The sequence below is a fragment of the Daphnia pulicaria genome, chromosome 3, assembly GCF_021234035.1.
Source record: "Daphnia pulicaria isolate SC F1-1A chromosome 3, SC_F0-13Bv2, whole genome shotgun sequence".
NCBI classification, from domain to species: Eukaryota; Metazoa; Arthropoda; class Branchiopoda; order Diplostraca; family Daphniidae; genus Daphnia; species Daphnia pulicaria.
Genome location: NC_060915.1, coordinates 2,069,849 through 2,090,736, shown reverse-complemented (window position 1 = coordinate 2,090,736; position 20,888 = coordinate 2,069,849).

The following is a 20,888-nucleotide window of genomic DNA, read 5'->3' as shown; positions in this document are numbered from 1 at the left end:
CTTCTGAAATGTCTTTTCTCATCATTTTTTCGGATTTTTTTATTTTATTTTTTATTTTATTGAACTTTGACCTTTGACCTTCTGAAACGTCTTTTCTCATCATTTTTTCGGATTTTTTTATTTTATTTTTTATTTTATTGAACTTTGACCTTTGACCTTCTGAAACGTCTTTTCTCATCATTTATCTATATATTTATATATATTATATTTTTTGAACTTTGACCTCCTGAAACGTCTTTTCTCATCATTTTTTCGGGTTTTCTGAATTTTGACCTCTCAACCTCCTGAAACGTCTTTTCTCATCATTTTTTCGGATTTTTTGAACTTTGACCTTTGACCTTCTGAAACGTCTTTTCTCATCATTTTTTTTTGATTTTTTGAATTTTGACCTTTGACCTCGTGAAACGTCTTTTCTCATCATTTTTTCGGATTTTTTGATATTTGACCTCCTGAAACGTCTTTTCTCATAATTTTTTTTTTATTTTTTGAACTTTGACCTTTGACCACCTGAAACGTCTTTTCTCATCATTTTATTTTTATTTTTTGACCTTTGACCTCCTGAAACGTCTTTTCTCATCATTTTTTTTTATTTTTTGATATTTGACCTTCTGAAACGTCTTTTCTCATCATTTTTTCGGATTTTTTGAACTTTGACCTTTGACCTTCTGAAACGGTTTTTCTCATCATTTTTTCGGATTTTTTTATTTTATTTTTTATTTTATTGAACTTTGACCTTTGACCTTCTGAAACGTCTTTTCTCATCATTTATTTTTATTTTTTGAACTTTGACCTTTGACCTCCTGAAACGTCTTTTCTCATCATTTTTTCGGGTTTTCTGAATTTTGACCTCTCAACCTCCTGAAACGTCTTTTCTCATCATTTTTTCGGATTTTTTGATTTTGGACCTCTCCACCTCCTGAAAGTCTTTTCTCATCATTTTTTCGGATTTTTTGAACTTTGACCTTTGACCTTCTGAAACGTCTTTTCTCATCATTTTTTCGGATTTTTGGATTTTGGACCTCTCCACCTCCTGAAAGTCTTTTCTCATCATTTTTTTTTTTATTTTTTGAACTTTGACCTTTGACCACCTGAAACGTCTTTTCTCATCATTTTTTTTTTATTTTTTGACCTTTGACCTTCTGAAACGTCTTTTCTCATCATTTTTTCGGATTTTTTGATTTTATTTTTTATTTTATTGAACTTTGACCTTTGACCTTCTGAAACGTCTTTTCTCATCATTTATTTTTATTTTTTGAACTTTGACCTTTGACCTCCTGAAACGTCTTTTCTCATCATTTTTTCGGGTTTTCTGAATTTTGACCTCTCAACCTCCTGAAACGTCTTTTCTTATCATTTTTTCGGATTTTTTGAACTTTGACCTTTGACCTTCTGAAACGTCTTTTCTCATCATTTTTTTTTGATTTTTTGAACTTTGACCTTTGACCTCGTGAAACGTCTTTTCTCATCATTTTTTCGGATTTTTTGATTTTGGACCTCTCCACCTCCTGAAAGTCTTTTCTCATCATTTTTTCGGATTTTTTGATATTTGACCTCCTGAAACGTCTTTTCTCATCATTTTTTCGGATTTTTTGAACTTTGACCTTTGACCTTCTGAAACGTCTTTTCTCATCAATTTTTCGGATTTTTTGAACTTTGACCTTTGACCTTCTGAAACGTCTTTTCTCATCATTTTTTCGGATTTTTTTATTTTGGACCTCTCCATCTCCTGAAAGTCTTTTCTCATCATTTTTTCGGATTTTTTGATATTTGACCTCCTGAAACGTCTTTTCTCATCATTTTGTTTTATTTTTTGATATTTGACCTTCTGAAACGTCTTTTCTCATCATTTTTTCGGATTTTTTGATTTTGGACCTCTCCACCTCCTGAAAGTCTTTTCTCATCAATTTTTCGGATTTTTTGAACTTTGACCTTTGACCTTCTGAAACGTCTTTTCTCATCATTTTTTTTGATTTTTTGACCTTTGACCTCCTGAAACAACTTTTCTCATCATTTTATTTTTTATTTTTTGAACTTTGACCTTTGACCACCTGAAACGTCTTTTCTCATCATTTTTTTTGATTTTTTGACCTTTGACCTCCTGAAACGTCTTTTCTCATCATTTTTTCGGATTTTTTGATTTTGGACCTCTCCACCTCCTGAAAGTCTTTTTTCATCATTTTTTCGGATTTTTTGAACTTTGACCTTTGACCTTCTGAAACGTCTTTTCTCATCATTTTTTCGGATTTTTTTATTTTATTTTTTATTTTATTGAACTTTGACCTTTGACCTTCTGAAACGTCTTTTCTCATCATTTATTTTTATTTTTTGAACTTTGACCTTTGACCTCCTGAAACGTCTTTTCTCATCATTTTTTCGGGTTTTCTGAATTTTGACCTCTCAACCTCCTGAAACGTCTTTTCTTATCATTTTTTCGGATTTTTTGAACTTTGACCTTTGACCTTCTGAAACGTCTTTTCTCATCATTTTTTTTTGATTTTTTGAACTTTGACCTTTGACCTCGTGAAACGTCTTTTCTCATCATTTTTTCGGATTTTTTGATTTTGGACCTCTCCACCTCCTGAAAGTCTTTTCTCATCATTTTTTCGGATTTTTTGATATTTGACCTCCTGAAACGTCTTTTCTCATCATTTTTTCGGATTTTTTGAACTTTGACCTTTGACCTTCTGAAACGTCTTTTCTCATCATTTTTTCGCATTTTTTTATTTTATTTTTTATTTTATTGAACTTTGACCTTTGACCTTCTGAAACGTCTTTTCTCATCATTTTTTCGGATTTTTTGACCTTTGACCTTCTGAAACGTCTTTTCTCATCATTTTTTCGGATTTTTTTATTTTGGACCTCTCCACCTCCTGAAAGTCTTTTTTCATCATTTTTTCGGATTTTTTGAACTTTGACCTTTGACCTTCTGAAACGTCTTTTCTCATCATTTTTTCGCATTTTTTTATTTTATTTTTTATTTTATTGAACTTTGACCTTTGAACTTCTGAAACGTCTTTTCTCATCATTTATTTTTATTTTTTGAACCTCCTGAAACGTCTTTTCTCATCATTTTTTCGGGTTTTCTGAATTTTGACCTTTCAACCTCCTGAAACGTCTTTTCTCATCATTTTTTCGGATTTTTTGAACTTTGACCTTTGACCTTCTGAAACGTCTTTTCTCATCATTTTTTTTTGATTTTTTGAATTTTGACCTTTGACCTCGTGAAACGTCTTTTCTCATCATTTTTTCGGATTTTTTGATTTTGGACCTCTCCACCTCCTGAAAGTCTTTTCTCATCATTTTTTCGGATTTTTTGATATTTGACCTCCTGAAACGTCTTTTCTCATAATTTTTTTTTATTTTTTGAACTTTGACCTTTGACCACCTGAAACGTCTTTTCTCATCATTTTATTTTTATTTTTTGACCTTTGACCTCCTGAAACGTCTTTTCTCAACATTTTTTTTTTATTTTTTGATATTTGACCTTCTGAAACGTCTTTTCTCATCATTTTTTCGGATTTTTTGATTTTGGACCTCTCCACCTCCTGAAAGTCTTTTCTCATCATTTTTTCGGATTTTTTGAACTTTGACCTTTGACCTTCTGAAACGTCTTTTCTCATCATTTTTTTTTATTTTTTGAACTTTGACCTCTCAACCTCCTGAAACGTCTTTTCTCATCATTTTTCCGTCATAAGAGAAATAAGAGAATGGGCCGAGATGGGCGAGTTGGCTATGGCGTCGATCAAAAAAAAATTTCAACTGAGAGTTGCGATGGCGTTTTGAATCCGAAACAAGAGAATGGGCCGAGATGGGCGAGTGGGCTAAGGCGTCGATAAAAAAAAATTTTCAACTGAGAGTTGAATTGTCGTTTCGAATCCGAAAGAAGAGAATGGGCCGAGATAGGCGAGTGGGCTAAGGCGTGGATAAAAAAATAAAAATTCAATTGAGAGTTGTGATGTCGTTTTGAATCCGAAATAAGAGAATGGGCCGAGATGGGCGAGTGGGCTAAGGCGTCGATAAAAAACAAAATTTTTCAACTGAGTCGCATCGCATCATTATTTCCTTTATTTTCTTCATTTTTCACCGCATTCAACAAGAAACATTAAAAACATTGCATTATTTAGTTTATTTTCTTCATTTTTTATCGCATTCAACAAGAAACATAAAAAAATTGCATTATTTCCTTGCATTTTCTTCATTTTTCATCGCATTCAACAAGAAACATTCAAAACATTGCATTATTTCCTTTATTTTCTTCATTTTTCAAAGCATTCAACAAGAAATGGATTTTTTGAACTTTGACCTTTGACCTCGTGAAACGTCTTTTGTCATCATTTTTTTTGATTTTTTGAACTTTGATCTTTGACCTCGTGAGATCTTTTCTCATCATATTTTTTATTTTTTGAACTTTGACCTTTGACCTTCTGAAACGTCTTTTCTCATCATTTTTTCGGATTTTTTGATTTTGGACCTCTCCACCTCCTGAAAGTCTTTTCTCATCATTTTTTCGGATTTTTTGATATTTGACCTCCTGAAACGTCTTTTGTCATCATTTTTTTTTTATTTTTTGAACTTTGACCTTTGACCTTCTGAAACGTCTTTTCTCATCATTTTTTCGGATTTTTGGATTTTGGACCTCTCCACCTCCTGAAAGTCTTTTTTCATCATTTTTTCGGATTTTTTGAACTTTGACCTTTGACCTTCTGAAACGTCTTTTCTCATCATTTTTTCGGATTTTTTTATTTTATTTTTTATTTTATTGAACTTTGACCTTTGACCTTCTGAAACGTCTTTTCTCATCATTTTTTCGGATTTTTTTATTTTATTTTTTATTTTATTGAACTTTGACCTTTGACCTTCTGAAACGTCTTTTCTCATCATTTATCTATATATTTATATATATTATATTTTTTGAACTTTGACCTCCTGAAACGTCTTTTCTCATCATTTTTTCGGGTTTTCTGAATTTTGACCTCTCAACCTCCTGAAACGTCTTTTCTCATCATTTTTTCGGATTTTTTGAACTTTGACCTTTGACCTTCTGAAACGTCTTTTCTCATCATTTTTTTTTGATTTTTTGAATTTTGACCTTTGACCTCGTGAAACGTCTTTTCTCATCATTTTTTCGGATTTTTTTTATATTTGACCTCCTGAAACGTCTTTTCTCATAATTTTTTTTTTATTTTTTGAACTTTGACCTTTGACCACCTGAAACGTCTTTTCTCATCATTTTATTTTTATTTTTTGACCTTTGACCTCCTGAAACGTCTTTTCTCATCATTTTTTTTTATTTTTTGATATTTGACCTTCTGAAACGTCTTTTCTCATCATTTTTTCGGATTTTTTGAACTTTGACCTTTGACCTTCTGAAACGGTTTTTCTCATCATTTTTTCGGATTTTTTTATTTTATTTTTTATTTTATTGAACTTTGACCTTTGACCTTCTGAAACGTCTTTTCTCATCATTTATTTTTATTTTTTGAACTTTGACCTTTGACCTCCTGAAACGTCTTTTCTCATCATTTTTTCGGGTTTTCTGAATTTTGACCTCTCAACCTCCTGAAACGTCTTTTCTCATCATTTTTTCGGATTTTTTGATTTTGGACCTCTCCACCTCCTGAAAGTCTTTTCTCATCATTTTTTCGGATTTTTTGAACTTTGACCTTTGACCTTCTGAAACGTCTTTTCTCATCATTTTTTCGGATTTTTGGATTTTGGACCTCTCCACCTCCTGAAAGTCTTTTCTCATCATTTTTTTTTTTATTTTTTGAACTTTGACCTTTGACCACCTGAAACGTCTTTTCTCATCATTTTTTTTTTTATTTTTTGACCTTTGACCTTCTGAAACGTCTTTTCTCATCATTTTTTCGGATTTTTTGATTTTATTTTTTATTTTATTGAACTTTGACCTTTGACCTTCTGAAACGTCTTTTCTCATCATTTATTTTTATTTTTTGAACTTTGACCTTTGACCTCCTGAAACGTCTTTTCTCATCATTTTTTCGGGTTTTCTGAATTTTGACCTCTCAACCTCCTGAAACGTCTTTTCTTATCATTTTTTCGGATTTTTTGAACTTTGACCTTTGACCTTCTGAAACGTCTTTTCTCATCATTTTTTTTTTATTTTTTGAACTTTGACCTTTGACCTCGTGAAACGTCTTTTCTCATCATTTTTTCGGATTTTTTGATTTTGGACCTCTCCACCTCCTGAAAGTCTTTTCTCATCATTTTTTCGGATTTTTTGATATTTGACCTCCTGAAACGTCTTTTCTCATCATTTTTTCGGATTTTTTGAACTTTGACCTTTGACCTTCTGAAACGTCTTTTCTCATCAATTTTTCGGATTTTTTGAACTTTGACCTTTGACCTTCTGAAACGTCTTTTCTCATCATTTTTTCGGATTTTTTTATTTTGGACCTCTCCATCTCCTGAAAGTCTTTTCTCATCATTTTTTCGGATTTTTTGATATTTGACCTCCTGAAACGTCTTTTCTCATCATTTTGTTTTATTTTTTGATATTTGACCTTCTGAAACGTCTTTTCTCATCATTTTTTCGGATTTTTTGATTTTGGACCTCTCCACCTCCTGAAAGTCTTTTCTCATCAATTTTTTTTATTTTTTGATATTTGACCTTCTGAAACGTCTTTTCTCATCATTTTTTTTTGATTTTTTGAATTTTGACCTTTGACCTCGTGAAACGTCTTTTCTCATCATTTTTTCGGATTTTTTGATATTTGACCTCCTGAAACGTCTTTTCTCATAATTTTTTTTTTATTTTTTGAACTTTGACCTTTGACCACCTGAAACGTCTTTTCTCATCATTTTATTTTTATTTTTTGACCTTTGACCTCCTGAAACGTCTTTTCTCATCATTTTTTTTTATTTTTTGATATTTGACCTTCTGAAACGTCTTTTCTCATCATTTTTTCGGATTTTTTGAACTTTGACCTTTGACCTTCTGAAACGGTTTTTCTCATCATTTTTTCGGATTTTTTTATTTTATTTTTTATTTTATTGAACTTTGACCTTTGACCTTCTGAAACGTCTTTTCTCATCATTTATTTTTATTTTTTGAACTTTGACCTTTGACCTCCTGAAACGTCTTTTCTCATCATTTTTTCGGGTTTTCTGAATTTTGACCTCTCAACCTCCTGAAACGTCTTTTCTCATCATTTTTTCGGATTTTTTGATTTTGGACCTCTCCACCTCCTGAAAGTCTTTTCTCATCATTTTTTCGGATTTTTTGAACTTTGACCTTTGACCTTCTGAAACGTCTTTTCTCATCATTTTTTCGGATTTTTGGATTTTGGACCTCTCCACCTCCTGAAAGTCTTTTCTCATCATTTTTTTTTTTATTTTTTGAACTTTGACCTTTGACCACCTGAAACGTCTTTTCTCATCATTTTTTTTTTATTTTTTGACCTTTGACCTTCTGAAACGTCTTTTCTCATCATTTTTTCGGATTTTTTGATTTTATTTTTTATTTTATTGAACTTTGACCTTTGACCTTCTGAAACGTCTTTTCTCATCATTTATTTTTATTTTTTGAACTTTGACCTTTGACCTCCTGAAACGTCTTTTCTCATCATTTTTTCGGGTTTTCTGAATTTTGACCTCTCAACCTCCTGAAACGTCTTTTCTTATCATTTTTTCGGATTTTTTGAACTTTGACCTTTGACCTTCTGAAACGTCTTTTCTCATCATTTTTTTTTTATTTTTTGAACTTTGACCTTTGACCTCGTGAAACGTCTTTTCTCATCATTTTTTCGGATTTTTTGATTTTGGACCTCTCCACCTCCTGAAAGTCTTTTCTCATCATTTTTTCGGATTTTTTGATATTTGACCTCCTGAAACGTCTTTTCTCATCATTTTTTCGGATTTTTTGAACTTTGACCTTTGACCTTCTGAAACGTCTTTTCTCATCAATTTTTCGGATTTTTTGAACTTTGACCTTTGACCTTCTGAAACGTCTTTTCTCATCATTTTTTCGGATTTTTTTATTTTGGACCTCTCCATCTCCTGAAAGTCTTTTCTCATCATTTTTTCGGATTTTTTGATATTTGACCTCCTGAAACGTCTTTTCTCATCATTTTGTTTTATTTTTTGATATTTGACCTTCTGAAACGTCTTTTCTCATCATTTTTTCGGATTTTTTGATTTTGGACCTCTCCACCTCCTGAAAGTCTTTTCTCATCAATTTTTCGGATTTTTTGAACTTTGACCTTTGACCTTCTGAAACGTCTTTTCTCATCATTTTTTTTGATTTTTTGACCTTTGACCTCCTGAAACAACTTTTCTCATCATTTTATTTTTTATTTTTTGAACTTTGACCTTTGACCACCTGAAACGTCTTTTCTCATCATTTTTTTTGATTTTTTGACCTTTGACCTCCTGAAACGTCTTTTCTCATCATTTTTTCGGATTTTTTGATTTTGGACCCTCTCCACCTCCTGAAAGTCTTTTTTCATCATTTTTTCGGATTTTTTGAACTTTGACCTTTGACCTTCTGAAACGTCTTTTCTCATCATTTTTTCGGATTTTTTTATTTTATTTTTTATTTTATTGAACTTTGACCTTTGACCTCCTGAAACGTCTTTTCTCATCATTTTTTCGGATTTTTTGAACTTTGACCTTTGACCTTCTGAAACGTCTTTTCTCATCATTTTTTTTTGATTTTTTGAACTTTGACCTTTGACCTCGTGAAAACGTCTTTTCTCATCATTTTTTCGGATTTTTTGATTTTGGACCTCTCCACCTCCTGAAAGTCTTTTCTCATCATTTTTTCGGATTTTTTGATATTTGACCTCCTGAAACGTCTTTTCTCATCATTTTTTCGGATTTTTTGAACTTTGACCTTTGACCTTCTGAAACGTCTTTTCTCATCATTTTTTCGCATTTTTTTATTTTATTTTTTATTTTATTGAACTTTGACCTTTGACCTTCTGAAACGTCTTTTCTCATCATTTTTTCGGATTTTTTGACCTTTGACCTTCTGAAACGTCTTTTCTCATCATTTTTTCGGATTTTTTTATTTTGGACCTCTCCACCTCCTGAAAGTCTTTTCTCATCATTTTTTCGGCTTTTTTGAACTTTGACCTTTGACCTTCTGAAACGTCTTTTCTCATCATTTTTTCGCATTTTTTTATTTTATTTTTTATTTTATTGAACTTTGACCTTTGAACTTCTGAAACGTCTTTTCTCATCATTTATTTTTATTTTTTGAACCTCCTGAAACGTCTTTTCTCATCATTTTTTCGGGTTTTCTGAATTTTGACCTTTCAACCTCCTGAAACGTCTTTTCTCATCATTTTTTCGGATTTTTTGAACTTTGACCTTTGACCTTCTGAAACGTCTTTTCTCATCATTTTTTTTTGATTTTTTGAATTTTGACCTTTGACCTCGTGAAACGTCTTTTCTCATCATTTTTTCGGATTTTTTGATTTTGGACCTCTCCACCTCCTGAAAGTCTTTTCTCATCATTTTTTCGGATTTTTTGATATTTGACCTCCTGAAACGTCTTTTCTCATAATTTTTTTTTATTTTTTGAACTTTGGACCTTTGACCACCTGAAACGTCTTTTCTCATCATTTTATTTTTATTTTTTGACCTTTGACCTCCTGAAACGTCTTTTCTCAACATTTTTTTTTTATTTTTTGATATTTGACCTTCTGAAACGTCTTTTCTCATCATTTTTTCGGATTTTTTGATTTTGGACCTCTCCACCTCCTGAAAGTCTTTTCTCATCATTTTTTCGGATTTTTTGAACTTTGACCTTTGACCTTCTGAAACGTCTTTTCTCATCATTTTTTTTTATTTTTTGAACTTTGACCTCTCAACCTCCTGAAACGTCTTTTCTCATCATTTTTCCGTCATAAGAGAAATAAGAGAATGGGCCGAGATGGGCGAGTTGGCTATGGCGTCGATCAAAAAAAAATTTCAACTGAGAGTTGCGATGGCGTTTTGAATCCGAAACAAGAGAATGGGCCGAGATGGGCGAGTGGGCTAAGGCGTCGATAAAAAAAAATTTTCAACTGAGAGTTGAATTGTCGTTTCGAATCCGAAAGAAGAGAATGGGCCGAGATAGGCGAGTGGGCTAAGGCGTGGATAAAAAAATAAAAATTCAATTGAGAGTTGTGATGTCGTTTTGAATCCGAAATAAGAGAATGGGCCGAGATGGGCGAGTGGGCTAAGGCGTCGATAAAAAACAAAATTTTTCAACTGAGTCGCATCGCATCATTATTTCCTTTATTTTCTTCATTTTTCACCGCATTCAACAAGAAACATTAAAAACATTTGCATTGATTTAGTTTATTTTCTTCATTTTTTATCGCATTCAACAAGAAACATAAAAAAATTGCATTATTTCCTTGCATTTTCTTCATTTTTCATCGCATTCAACAAGAAACATTCAAAACATTGCATTATTTCCTTTATTTTCTTCATTTTTCAAGCATTCAACAAGAAATGGATTTTTTGAACTTTGACCTTTGACCTCGTGAAACGTCTTTTGTCATCATTTTTTTTGATTTTTTGAACTTTGATCTTTGACCTCGTGAGATCTTTTCTCATCATATTTTTTATTTTTTGAACTTTGACCTTTGACCTTCTGAAACGTCTTTTCTCATCATTTTTTCGGATTTTTTTGATTTTGGACCTCTCCACCTCCTGAAAGTCTTTTCTCATCATTTTTTCGGATTTTTTGATATTTGACCTCCTGAAACGTCTTTTGTCATCATTTTTTTTTTATTTTTTGAACTTTGACCTTTGACCTTCTGAAACGTCCTTTTCTCATCATTTTTTCGGATTTTTGGATTTTGGACCTCTCCACCTCCTGAAAGTCTTTTTTCATCATTTTTTCGGATTTTTTGAACTTTGACCTTTGACCTTCTGAAACGTCTTTTCTCATCATTTTTCGGATTTTTTTATTTTATTTTTTATTTTATTGAACTTTGACCTTTGACCTTCTGAAACGTCTTTTCTCATCATTTTTTTCGGATTTTTTTATTTTATTTTTTATTTTATTGAACTTTGACCTTTGACCTTCTGAAACGTCTTTTCTCATCATTTATTTTTATTTTTTGAACTTTGACCTTTGACCTCCTGAAACGTCTTTTCTCATCATTTTTTCGGGTTTTCTGAATTTTGACCTCTCAACCTCCTGAAACGTCTTTTCTCATCATTTTTTCGGATTTTTTGAACTTTGACTTTTAACCTTCTGAAACGTCTTTTCTCATCATTTTTTTTTTGATTTTTTGAATTTTGACCTTTGACCTCGTGAAACGTCTTTTCTCATCATTTTTTCGGATTTTTTTATATTTGACCTCCTGAAACGTCTTTTCTCATAATTTTTTTTTATTTTTTGAACTTTGACCTTTGACCACCTGAAACGTCTTTTCTCATCATTTTATTTTTATTTTTTGACCTTTGACCTCCTGAAACGTCTTTTCTCATCATTTTTTTTTATTTTTTGATATTTGACCTTCTGAAACGTCTTTTCTCATCATTTTTTCGGATTTTTTGAACTTTGACCTTTGACCTTCTGAAACGTCTTTTCTCATCATTTTTTCGGATTTTTTTATTTTTTATTTTATTGAACTTTGACCTTTGACCTTCTGAAACGTCTTTTCTCATCATTTATTTTTATTTTTTGAACTTTGACCTTTGACCTCCTGAAACGTCTTTTCTCATCATTTTTTCGGGTTTTCTGAATTTTGACCTCTCAACCTCCTGAAACGTCTTTTCTCATCATTTTTTCGGATTTTTTGAACTTTGACCTTTGACCTTCTGAAACGTCTTTTCTCATCATTTTTTTTTGATTTTTTGAACTTTGACCTTTGACCTCGTGAAATGTCTTTTCTCATCATTTTTTCGGATTTTTTGATTTTGGACCTCTCCACCTCCTGAAAGTCTTTTCTCATCATTTTTTCGGATTTTTTGATATTTGACCTCCTGAAACGTCTTTTCTCATCATTATTTTTTTATTTTTGATATTTGACCTTCTGAAACGTCTTTTCTCATCATTTTTTCGGATTTTTTGATTTTGCACCTCTCCACCTCCTGAAAGTCTTTTCTCATCATTTTTTCGGATTTTTTGAACTTTGACCTTTGACCTTCTGAAACGTCTTTTCTCATCATTTTTTCGGATTTTTGGATTTTGGACCTCTCCACCTCCTGAAAGTCTTTTCTCATCATTTTTTTTTTATTTTTTGAACTTTGACCTTTGACCACCTGAAACGTCTTTTCTCATCATTTTTTTTTTATTTTTTGACCTTCTGAAACGTCTTTTCTCATCATTTTTTCGGATTTTTTGATTTTATTTTTTATTTTATTGAACTTTGACCTTTGACCTTCTGAAACGTCTTTTCTCATCATTTATTTTTATTTTTTGAACTTTGACCTTTGACCTCCTGAAACGTCTTTTCTCATCATTTTTTCGGGTTTTCTGAATTTTGACCTCTCAACCTCCTGAAACGTCTTTTCTTATCATTTTTTCGGATTTTTTGAACTTTGACCTTTGACCTTCTGAAACGTCTTTTCTCATCATTTTTTTTTGATTTTTTGAACTTTGACCTTTGACCTCGTGAAACGTCTTTTCTCATCATTTTTTCGGATTTTTTTATTTTGGACCTCTCCACCTCCTGAAAGTCTTTTCTCATCATTTTTTCGGATTTTTTGATATTTGACCTCCTGAAACGTCTTTTCTCATCATTTTTTCGGATTTTTTTGAACTTTGACCTTTGACCTTCTGAAACGTCTTTTCTCATCATTTTTTTTGATTTTTTGAACTTTGACCTTTGACCTCGTGAAACGTCTTTTCTCATCATTTTTTTTGATTTTTTGAACTTTGACCTTTGACCTCGTGAAACGTCTTTTCTCAACATTTTTTCGGATTTTTTGATTTTGGACCTCTCCACCTCCCTGAAAGTCTTTTCTCATCATTTTTTCGGATTTTTTGATATTTGACCTCCTGAAACGTCTTTTCTCATCATTTTTTTTTATTTTTTGATATTTGACCTTCTGAAACGTCTTTTCTCATCATTTTTTCGGATTTTTTTATTTTGGACCTCTCCACCTCCTGAAAGTCTTTTCTCATCATTTTTTCGGATTTTTTGATATTTGACCTCCTGAAACGTCTTTTCTCATCATTTTTTTTTATTTTTTGAACTTTGACCTTTGACCACCTGAAACGTCTTTTCTCATCATTTTATTTTTATTTTTTGAACTTTGACCTTTGACCTCGTGAAACGTCTTTTCTCATCATTTTTTCGGATTTTTTGATTTTGGACCTCTCCACCTCCTGAAAGTCTTTTCTCATCATTTTTTCGGATTTTTTGATATTTGACCTCCTGAAACGTCTTTTCTCATCATTTTTTCGGATTTTTTGAACTTTGACCTTTGACCTTCTGAAACGTCTTTTCTCATCAATTTTTTCGGATTTTTTGAACTTTGACCTTTGACCTTCTGAAACGTCTTTTCTCATCATTTTTTCGGATTTTTTTATTTTGGACCTCTCCATCTCCTGAAAGTCTTTTCTCATCATTTTTTCGGATTTTTTTATATTTGACCTCCTGAAACGTCTTTTCTCATCATTTTGTTTTTTTTTTTGATATTTGACCTTCTGAAACGTCTTTTCTCATCATTTTTTCGGATTTTTTGATTTTGGACCTCTCCACCTCCTGAAAGTCTTTTCTCATCAATTTTTCGGATTTTTTGAACTTTGACCTTTGACCTTCTGAAACGTCTTTTCTCATCATTTTTTTTGATTTTTTGACCTTTGACCTCCTGAAACAACTTTTCTCATCATTTTATTTTTTATTTTTTGAACTTTGACCTTTGACCTCCTGAAACGTCTTTTCTCATCATTTTTTCGGATTTTTTGATTTTGGACCTCTCCACCTCCTGAAAGTCTTTTTTCATCATTTTTTCGGATTTTTTTGAACTTTGACCTTTGACCTTCTGAAACGTCTTTTCTCATCATTTTTTCGGATTTTTTTATTTTATTTTTTATTTTATTGAACTTTGACCTTTGACCTTCTGAAACGTCTTTTCTCATCATTTATTTTTATTTTTTGAACTTTGACCTTTGACCTCCTGAAACGTCTTTTCTCATCATTTTTTCGGGTTTTCTGAATTTTGACCTCTCAACCTCCTGAAACGTCTTTTCTTATCATTTTTTCGGATTTTTTGAACTTTGACCTTTGACCTTCTGAAACGTCTTTTCTCATCATTTTTTTTTGATTTTTTGAACTTTGACCTTTGACCTCGTGAAACGTCTTTTCTCATCATTTTTTCGGATTTTTTGATTTTGGACCTCTCCACCTCCTGAAAGTCTTTTCTCATCATTTTTTCGGATTTTTTGATATTTGACCTCCTGAAACGTCTTTTCTCATCATTTTTTCGGATTTTTTGAACTTTGACCTTTGACCTTCTGAAACGTCTTTTCTCATCATTTTTTTTTGATTTTTTGAACTTTGACCTTTGACCTCGTGAAACGTCTTTTCTCAACATTTTTTCGGATTTTTTGATTTGGACCTCTCCACCTCCTGAAAGTCTTTTCTCATCATTTTTTCGGATTTTTTGATATTTGACCTCCTGAAACGTCTTTTCTCATCATTTTTTTTTTATTTTTCGAACTTTGACCTTGACCTTCTGAAACGTCTTTTCTCATCATTTTTTCGGATTTTTGACCTTTGACCTTCTGAAACGTCTTTTCTCATCATTTTTTCGGATTTTTTTATTTTGGACCTCTCCACCTCCTGAAAGTCTTTTTTCATCATTTTTTCGGATTTTTTGAACTTTGACCTTTGACCTTCTGAAACGTCTTTTCTCATCATTTTTTCGCATTTTTTTATTTTATTTTTTATTTTATTGAACTTTGACCTTTGAACTTCTGAAACGTCCTTTTCTCACCATTTATTTTTATTTTTTGAACCTCCTGAAACGTCTTTTCTCATCATTTTTTCGGATTTTTTTGAACTTTGACCTTTGACCTTCTGAAACGTCTTTTCTCATCATTTTTTTTTGATTTTTTGAATTTTGACCTTTGACCTCGTGAAACGTCTTTTCTCATCATTTTTTCGGATTTTTTGATTTTGGACCTCTCCACCTCCTGAAAGTCTTTTCTCATCATTTTTTCGGATTTTTTGATATTTGACCTCCTGAAACGTCTTTTCTCATAATTTTTTTTTTATTTTTTGAACTTTGACCTTTGACCACCTGAAACGTCTTTTCTCATCATTTTATTTTTATTTTTTGACCTTTGACCTCCTGAAACGTCTTTTCTCAATATTTTTTTTTTATTTTTTTGATATTTGACCTTCTGAAACGTCTTTTCTCATCATTTTTTCGGATTTTTTGATTTTGGACCTCTCCACCTCCTGAAAGTCTTTTCTCATCATTTTTTCGGATTTTTTGAACTTTGACCTTTGACCTTCTGAAACGTCTTTTCTCATCATTTTTTTTTATTTTTTGAACTTTGACCTCTCAACCTCCTGAAACGTCTTTTCTCATCATTTTTCCGTCATAAGAGAAATAAGAGAATGGGCCGAGATGGGCGAGTTGGCTATGGCGTCGATCAAAAAAAAATTTCAACTGAGAGTTGCGATGGCGTTTTGAATCCGAAACAAGAGAATGGGCCGAGATGGGCGAGTGGGCTAAGGCGTCGATAAAAAAAAATTTTCAACTGAGAGTTGAATTGTCGTTTCGAATCCGAAAGAAGAGAATGGGCCGAGATAGGCGAGTGGGCTAAGGCGTGGATAAAAAAATAAAAATTCAATTGAGAGTTGTGATGTCGTTTTGAATCCGAAATAAGAGAATGGGCCGAGATGGGCGAGTGGGCTAAGGCGTCGATAAAAAACAAAATTTTTCAACTGAGTCGCATCGCATCATTATTTCCTTTATTTTCTTCATTTTTCACCGCATTCAACAAGAAACATTAAAAACATTGCATTATTTAGTTTATTTTCTTCATTTTTTATCGCATTCAACAAGAAACATAAAAAAATTGCATTATTTCCTTGCATTTTCTTCATTTTTCATCGCATTCAACAAGAAACATTCAAAACATTGCATTATTTCCTTTATTTTCTTCATTTTTCAAAGCATTCAACAAGAAATGGATTTTTTGAACTTTGACCTTTGACCTCGTGAAACGTCTTTTGTCATCATTTTTTTTGATTTTTTGAACTTTGATCTTTGACCTCGTGAGATCTTTTCTCATCATATTTTTTATTTTTTGAACTTTGACCTTTGACCTTCTGAAACGTCTTTTCTCATCATTTTTTCGGATTTTTTGATTTTGGACCTCTCCCCTCCTGAAAGTCTTTTCTCATCATTTTTTCGGATTTTTTGATATTTGACCTCCTGAAACGTCTTTTGTCATCATTTTTTTTTTATTTTTTGAACTTTGACCTTTGACCTTCTGAAACGTCTTTTCTCATCATTTTTTCGGATTTTTGGATTTTGGACCTCTCCACCTCCTGAAAGTCTTTTTTCATCATTTTTTCGGATTTTTTGAACTTTGACCTTTGACCTTCTGAAACGTCTTTTCTCATCATTTTTTCGGATTTTTTTATTTTATTTTTTATTTTATTGAACTTTGACCTTTGACCTTCTGAAACGTCTTTTCTCATCATTTTTTCGGATTTTTTTATTTTATTTTTTATTTTATTGAACTTTGACCTTTGACCTTCTGAAACGTCTTTTCTCATCATTTATTTTTATTTTTTGAACTTTGACCTTTGACCTCCTGAAACGTCTTTTCTCATCATTTTTTCGGGTTTTCTGAATTTTGACCTCTCAACCTCCTGAAACGTCTTTTCTCATCATTTTTTCGGATTTTTTGAACTTTGACTTTTAACCTTCTGAAACGTCTTTTCTCATCATTTTTTTTTTTATTTTTTGAATTTTGACCTTTGACCTCGTGAAACGTCTTTTCTCATCATTTTTTCGGATTTTTTGATATTTGACCTCCTGAAACGTCTTTTCTCATTAATTTTTTTTTTATTTTTTGAACTTTGACCTTTGACCACCTGAAACGTCTTTTCTCATCATTTTATTTTTATTTTTTGACCTTTGACCTCCTGAAACGTCTTTTCTCATCATTTTTTTTTTATTTTTTGATATTTGACCTTCTGAAACGTCTTTTCTCATCATTTTTTCGGATTTTTTGAACTTTGACCTTTGACCTTCTGAAACGTCTTTTCTCATCATTTTTTCGGATTTTTTTATTTTTTATTTTATTGAACTTTGACCTTTGACCTTCTGAAACGTCTTTTCTCATCATTTATTTTTATTTTTTGAACTTTGACCTTTGACCTCCTGAAACGTCTTTTCTCATCATTTTTTCGGGTTTTCTGAATTTTGACCTCTCAACCTCCTGAAACGTCTTTTCTCATCATTTTTTCGGATTTTTTGAACTTTGACCTTTGACCTTCTGAAACGTCTTTTCTCATCATTTTTTTTTTGATTTTTTGAACTTTGACCTTTGACCTCGTGAAATGTCTTTTCTCATCATTTTTTCGGATTTTTTGATTTTGGACCTCTCCACCTCCTGAAAGTCTTTTCTCATCATTTTTTCGGATTTTTTGATATTTGACCTCCTGAAACGTCTTTTCTCATCATTATTTTTTTATTTTTTGATATTTGACCTTCTGAAACGTCTTTTCTCATCATTTTTCGGATTTTTGATTTTGCACCTCTCCACCTCCTGAAAGTCTTTTCTCATCATTTTTTCGGATTTTTTGAACTTTGACCTTTGACCTTCTGAAACGTCTTTTCTCATCATTTTTTCGGATTTTTGGATTTTGGACCTCTCCTCCTCGAAAGTCTTTTCCTCATCATTTTTTTTTTATTTTTGAACTTTGACCTTTGACCACCTGAAACGTCTTTTCTCATCATTTTTTTTTTTATTTTTTGACCTTCTGAAACGTCTTTTCTCATCATTTTTTCGGATTTTTTGATTTTATTTTTTATTTTATTGAACTTTGACCTTTGACCTTCTGAAACGTCTTTTCTCATCATTTATTTTTATTTTTTGAACTTTGACCTTTGACCTCCTGAAACGTCTTTTCTCATCATTTTTTCGGGTTTTCTGAATTTTGACCTCTCAACCTCCTGAAACGTCTTTTCTTATCATTTTTTTCGGATTTTTTGAACTTTGACCTTTGACCTTCTGAAACGTCCTTTTCTCATCATTTTTTTTTGATTTTTGAACTTTGACCTTTGACCTCGTGAAACGTCTTTTCTCATCATTTTTTCGGATTTTTTGATTTTGGACCTCTCCACCTCCTGAAAGTCTTTTCTCATCATTTTTTCGGATTTTTTGATATTTGACCTCCTGAAACGTCTTTTCTCATCATTTTTTCGGATTTTTTGAACTTTGACCTTTGACCTTCTGAAACGTCCTTTTCTCATCATTTTTTTTGATTTTTTGAACTTTGACCTTTGACCTCGTGAAACGTCTTTTCTCATCATTTTTTTTTATTTTTTGAACTTTGACCTTTGACCTCGTGAAACGTCTTTTCTCAACATTTTTTCGGATTTTTTGATTTTGGACCTCTCCACCTCCTGAAAGTCTTTTCTCATCATTTTTTCGGATTTTTTGATATTTGACCTCCTGAAACGTCTTTTCTCATCATTTTTTTTTATTTTTTGATATTTGACCTTCTGAAACGTCTTTTCTCATCATTTTTTCGGATTTTTTTATTTTGGACCTCTCCACCTCCTGAAAAGTCTTTTCTCATCATTTTTTCGGATTTTTGATATTTGACCTCCTGAAACGTCTTTTCTCATCATTTTTTTTTATTTTTTGAACTTTGACCTGTTGACCACCTGAAACGTCTTTTCTCATCATTTTATTTTTATTTTTGAACTTTGACCTTTGACCTCGTGAAACGTCTTTTCTCATCATTTTTTCGGATTTTTTTATTTTGGACCTCTCCACCTCCTGAAAGTCTTTTCTCATCATTTTTTCGGATTTTTTGATATTTGACCTCCTGAAACGTCTTTTCTCATCATTTTTTCGGATTTTTTGATTTTGCAACCTCTCCACCCTCCTGAAAGTCTTTCTCATCATTTTTTCGGATTTTTTGAACTTTGACCTTTGACCTTCTGAAACGTCTTTTCTCATCATTTTTTCGGATTTTTGATTTTGGACCTCTCCACCCTCCTGAAGTCTTTTCTCATCATTTTTTTTTTATTTTTTGAACTTTGACCTTTGACCACCTGAAACGTCTTTTCTCATCATTTTTTTTTTATTTTTTGACCTTCCTGAACGTCTTTTCTCATCATTTTTTCGGATTTTTTGATTTTATTTTTTATTTTATTGAACTTTGACCTTTGACCTTCTGAAACGTCTTTTCTCATCATTTATTTTTATTTTTTGAACTTTGACCTTTGACCTCCTGAAACGTCTTTTCTCATCATTTTTTCGGGTTTTCTGAATTTTGACCTCTCAACCTCCTGAAACGTCTTTTCTTATCATTTTTTCGGATTTTTTGAACTTTGACCTTTGACCTTCTGAAACGTCTTTTCTCATCATTTTTTTTTGATTTTTTGAACTTTGACCTTTGACCTCGTGAAACGTCTTTTCTCATCATTTTTTCGGATTTTTTGATTTTGGACCTCTCCACCTCCTGAAAGTCTTTTCTCATCATTTTTTCGGATTTTTTGATATTTGACCTCCTGAAACGTCTTTTCTCATCATTTTTTCGGATTTTTTGAACTTTGACCTTTGACCTTCTGAAACGTCTTTTCTCATCATTTTTTTTGATTTTTTGAACTTTGACCTTTGACCTCGTGAAACGTCTTTTCTCATCATTTTTTTTTATTTTTTGAACTTTGACCTTTGACCTCGTGAAACGTCTTTTCTCATCATTTTTTCGGATTTTTTGATTTTGGACCTCTCCACCTCCTGAAAGTCTTTTCTCATCATTTTTTCGGATTTTTTGATATTTGACCTCCTGAAACGTCTTTTCTCATCATTTTTTCGGATTTTTTGAACTTTGACCTTTGACCTTCTGAAACGTCTTTTCTCATCATTTTTTTTGATTTTTTGAACTTTGACCTTTGACCTCGTGAAACGTCTTTTCTCATCATTTTTTTTTATTTTTTGAACTTTGACCTTTGACCTCGTGAAACGTCTTTTCTCAACATTTTTTCGGATTTTTTGATTTTGGACCTCTCCACCTCCTGAAAGTCTTTTCTCATCATTTTTTCGGATTTTTTGATATTTGACCTCCTGAAACGTCTTTTCTCATCATTTTTTTTTATTTTTTGATATTTGACCTTCTGAAACGTCTTTTCTCATCATTTTTTCGGATTTTTTTATTTTGGACCTCTCCACCTCCTGAAAGTCTTTTCTCATCATTTTTTCGGATTTTTTGATATTTGACCTCCTGAAACGTCTTTTCTCATCATTTTTTTTTATTTTTTGAACTTTGACCTTTGACCACCTGAAACGTCTTTTCTCATCATTTTATTTTTATTTTTTGAACTTTGACCTTTGACCTCGTGAAACGTCTTTTCTCATCATTTTTTCGGATTTTTTGATTTTGGACCTCTCCACCTCCTGAAAGTCTTTTCTCATCATTTTTTCGGATTTTTTGATATTTGACCTCCTGAAACGTCTTTTCTCATAATTTTTTTTTATTTTTTGAACTTTGACCTTTGACCACCTGAAACGTCTTTTCTCATCATTTTATTTTTATTTTTTGACCTTTGACCTCCTGAAACGTCTTTTCTCAACATTTTTTTTTTATTTTTTGATATTTGACCTTCTGAAACGTCTTTTCTCATCATTTTTTCGGATTTTTTGATTTTGGACCTCTCCACCTCCTGAAAGTCTTTTCTCATCATTTTTTCGGATTTTTTGAACTTTGACCTTTGAC